We start from the raw sequence: 5,231 nt of genomic DNA, 5'->3' as shown, positions 1-5,231 counted from the left end.
TATGTGGTCTTCCTGGTTGGAATCCAAGCCATTACTTCCCATGCTTGAAAGGAAGGGATAAAACTCTTTAGCTTTGGGGGATTATAAAACACAACCCCCTAATTTTATGTTATTAGGAATGGTCTCTGTTTCTAAGCTTGACTCGCCTTCAAAAGGACTGTCATTGGGGAGATATTTCCATCATTTTATTTGCTTTGTTTTTAGATTATATTTACCTCTCATTTGAAATCTACTAAACCCTACAGCTACAATCTTCAAACATTACTTTTGGAGGCACTGAATTGGCCTTACTCTTTCCAGCCTGTTCACTTCTTCTCAAAGCCCTCTGAGGCTTGAGGATACATCCAGATAAACCATCGAGCTCAAACCTAAGGCTTTCTCCCATCTGCCTAAAGCTTGGGAGGGTCTCTCTTCTCAGATTAGGCAAGTTTTCCTTCCTCTTTCCTCAGTGGGGAGAACACTGAAGAGTTGAGATGCCTGGGGTTTTGGTACTGCCCCTTTGCTTATCAGCTTGTGTGGCAACAAACAGCCAGAAACACTCTTGTGCACGTTCACATTCATTTTCTTATTATAATGACCCTTAAATTCATCTGTAAAATGGGGATAAATATCTACTCACCTTTTATACTTCACACCTAATATCAGAGCCCCTGGGAAGCTATCAAGTCTGATTTTAAACAACATATTTAAGTTCCTGACTCTAGGCTCTGGCTCCCAGATGGCATTTCTGGACCCATCTGCTAACTGAAGAGCCCTTGGGCCTTGAGTGAACCTTGGCAGTAGCCAGAAAGTAGTCACTGCAGTTGTTGGGTGAGACCCAGTGCTGTGCTGGCTTCAAGTCTGACCCAGTGGAGGCCCAGGGGTGGTGGCTAATGTCACTCCTCCTCCAGCTCCAGGCAGCTGAGCATGGAGAAAAAGACTCTTTTGGGAGGAAAGGGAAGAGAATAACAGTCCCTGTCTGGTAATCCACAGAATTCTCTTGGATCCTACCAAAGACTACAAAGGCAGTGTCTCTAAGAGTCTGCAAGAGTCATAGTGTTACTGGGCTTGGGTTGTCCACAACCAAAGGTTGGCTGTCCACTGCAAATGCTGCTATAGTGACCAAAGATGAAGATCACAACACCAAAGTATTCCCTTTGAATACTTTTTAAAATTTTTATTTTATTTTTTGAGACAAGGTCTCACCTTGTTGCCTAGGCTGGAAGGCAGTGGCACAAACATAGCTCACTGCAGCCTCAAACTCTGGGCTCAAGTAATCTTCCCACTTCAGCCTTCCTAGTAGCTGGAAACACAGCCATGTGCTACCATGCCTGGCTAATTAAAAAAAAAATTTTTTTTTTTTTTGTATAGACAGGCTTTTGCCATGTTGCCCAGTTTGGTGTCAAACTCCTGAACTCAAGTAATCTTCCCTCCTCAACCTTCCAAAGTGCTAGAATTATAGGCCTGAGCTACCATGCCTGGCACCTTTGAATATTTGAAAAGCCTTTGCAAGATAGATGGATACAAACAAGCCCAGACTGTGAAGACCATAGTAAATACCTAACTCTTCAATGCCCAAACATCAACAAACATCCACAAGCATCAACGTTACCCAGGAAAACATGACCTCCCCAAATGAACTAAATAAGGCACCAGTGACCAATCTGGGAGAAACAGAAATATGTGAATTTTGAGACAGAAAATTAAAAATAGCTGTTCTGAGGAAGCTCAGTGAAATTCAAGATAATACAAAGAAGAGTTCAGAATCCTATTAGATAAGTTTACAAAGAGGTTGAAATCATTTTTAAAAATTAAGTGGAAACAATGGAGCTGAAAAATTCAATTGATATACTAAAGAATGTATCAGTCTCTCAACAGTAGAATTGACCAAGTAGAAAAAAAAATAGCTTGAAGATAGGCTATTTGAAAATATAGTCAGAGAAGACAAAAAAGAATTTAAAAAAGGAAACATACCTTTAAGATCTAGAAAACAGCCTCAGAAGGGGAAATCTAAGAGTTATTAGCCTTAAAGAGGAGGTAGAGACAGAGATTAGGGCAGAAAGTTTATTCAAAGGGATAATAACAGAGAACTTTTCATATGGAGAGAAAGATACCAATATACAAATGAGTACAAGAAGGTTATAGAACACCAAACATATTTAACCAAAATAAGACTACAACCAGACATTCAATAATCAAATTCCCAAAAGTCAAGACAAAGTAAGGATCCTAAAAGTAGCAAGAGAAAAGAAAGAAATAACATAAAAGAAGCTCTGACACATCTGGCAGTAGACTCTTCACTGGAAACCTTACAGGCTAGGAGAGAGTGACATGACATATTTAAAACACTGAAGGAAAAAAACTTTCACCCTAGAATAGTATATCCAGTGAAAAGATCCTTCAAATGTAGAGGAGATATAGAATTTTCCAGACAAACAAAACCCAAGGGATTTCATCAATATCAGACTTGTCCTACAAGAAATGATAAGTGGAGATCTTCAATCTAAAAGAAAAGGACATTAGTGAGCAATATGAAATCTTCTGAAGCTACAAAACTCACTGGTGATTGTAAGAATACAGAAAAGCAGAATGTTATAACACTATAACTGTGATATATAAAGTTCTCATATCTCATATGGAAAGACTTAAAGATGAATCTATAAAAAATAACTACAACTTTTCAAGACATACAAAGTATAGTAAGATATAAATAGAAACAAAATGTTTAAAAGCTGGAGGATGAAGTTAAAGTGTAGTTTTTATTGGTTTTCTCTTTGCTTGTTTGTCAGTTTTTGCAATCAGTGTTATCAGTTTAAAATAATGGGTTATTTTTAAACTGGCAAGCCTCATGTTAACTTGGAATCAAAAAATCCACAGTAGATATACAAAAAATAAAAAACATAAAATTAAAACATACCACCAAAGAAAATCACCTTCACAAAAAGAAAGACAAGAAGGAAGGATGATCACAAAACAACCAGAAAACAAACTTTAAAATAACAGTAGGTCCTTATTTAGCAACAATAATATTGAATATAAATGGATTAAATTCTCCAATCAAAAGGCACAGAGTGACTGAATTGGTAAAAGCAAAAAGCAAGAAAACAAAAAACCAAGACTCGGCCATCTCTTGCTTATAAGACACATGCTTGACCTATAAAGTCACATGTAGACTGAAAATCAAGGGATGGAAAAAGATACTTCATGCCAGTGGAAACTTAAAAGGAGCAAGAGTAGCTATACATATATAAAACAAAATAGGTTTCCAGACAAAAACTATAAAAAGAGACAGGTCATTATATAATGATAAAGTGGTCAATTCAGCAAGATGATATAACAATTGTAAGTCTATATGCACCAACACTGGAGTACCCAGATATATAATGCAAATATTATTAGAGCTAAAATGAAAGATAGGCCTCAATATAATTATAGCTGAAGACTGCACCACCCCACTTTCAGCACTAGACAGATTATCCAGACAGAAAATGAACAGGGAAACATTGGACTTCATGTACTACAGATCAAATAGACCTAATAGATGTTTACAGAATATTTCATGCAACAGCTGTGGAATACACATTTTTCTCCTCAGCACAGGGATCATTCTCAAGTATAGACCATATGTTAGGCCACAAAACAAGTCTTAAAAAATTTTTTTTAAACCTGAAACAATATTAAGCATTTTCTCTGACCACAATGGAATAAAACTAAAAATTAACAACAAGAGGAATTTTGGAAACAGTACAAACACATGGAAATTAAACAATATGCTCCTGAATGACAAGTGGGTCAATGAAGAGAATAAGAAGGAAATTGGAAAACTTCTTGAAACAAATGATAATGGAAATACAACATACCAAAACCTTTGGGATATGGGAAAGTAGTACCAGGAAGTTTATAACTATAAGTGCTTAAATTAAAAAAAATGAAAAACTTCAAATAAATAACATAATGATACATTTTAATATACTAGTAAAGTAAGACCAAACTAAACCCAAAGTTAGAAGAAATGAAAGAATAAAGATCACAATAGAATTAAATGAAATTGAAACAAATAATACAAAAGATTAATGAAACAAATAGTTATTTTTTTGAAAAGATAAAATTGACAAACCTTTAGCCAGACTACAAGAAAAAAAAGAGAACAGTTTGGGAAACATCGTGAGACCCTATTTGTACAAAAAGTAGAAAAAAACTAGCTGGGGTGTGGTGGCATTTGTCTGTAGTCCTAGCTACTCAGGAGGCCAATGTGTGAGGATCACTTGATCCTGAAAGATGGAGTCTGCAGTGAGCTGTGATCATGTCACTGCATTACAGCCTGGGAGACAGAGTGAGACCCTGTCTCAAAAAAGAAACAAAACAGAACAAAAAACAGAGAGATAATCCAAATAAATGAAATCAGAGATTTTAAAAGGAGAGATTACAACTAGTACTGCAGAAATTCAAAAGCTCATTAGAAGCTACTATGAGCAACTATATGCCAACAAATTGAAAAACACAGAAGAAATGAAAAAATTCCTAGATATATACAACCTACCAAGATTGAACCATGAAGAAACCCAAAACCTGAACAGACCAATAACAAGATAGAAGCTGTGGTAAAAAGTCTCCTAGCAAAGACCAGGACCCAATGGCTTCACTGCTGAATTTTACCAAACATTTAGAGAAGAACTTATATCAACCGTACTGAAACTATTCCAAAAAATAAGAGGAGTACTTCCAAACTCATTCCATGAGGCCAGTAGTATCCTGATACCAAAACTCGACAAAGATGCATCAAAAAAAGAAAACTACAGGCCAACATCCCTGATGAACATTGATGTAAAAATCCTCAACAAAATACTAGTGAACTGAATTCAACAACACATTAAAAATATCTTCATCATGACTAATGGGGATTTATCCCAGGGATGCAAGGATGGTTCAACATATGCAAATCAATCAATGTGATACATCATATCAACAGAATGAAGAATAAGAGTAATATGATCATTTCAATTGATCCTGAAAGAGCATTTAATAAAATTCAATATCTCTTCATGATAAAAAAAAAAAACCCCTAAAAATCTGGATCTAGAAGGAACATACCTCAATCCAATAAAAGCCATATATGACAGACCCACAACTAGTATCACACTGAATAGGATAAAAACTAAAAGACTTTCCTTTAAAATCTGGAACAAGACAAGGATGCCCACTTTCGTTTTTTCTTTTATTTTTTTTAATTTTTATTTTACTTTAAGTTCTGG

Source organism: Sapajus apella, unplaced genomic scaffold (genome assembly GCF_009761245.1).
Source record: "Sapajus apella isolate SASKATOON/1434 unplaced genomic scaffold, GSC_monkey_1.0 scaffold121, whole genome shotgun sequence".
Lineage (NCBI taxonomy): Eukaryota > Metazoa > Chordata > Mammalia > Primates > Cebidae > Sapajus > Sapajus apella.
This window is presented reverse-complemented; position numbering follows the sequence as displayed.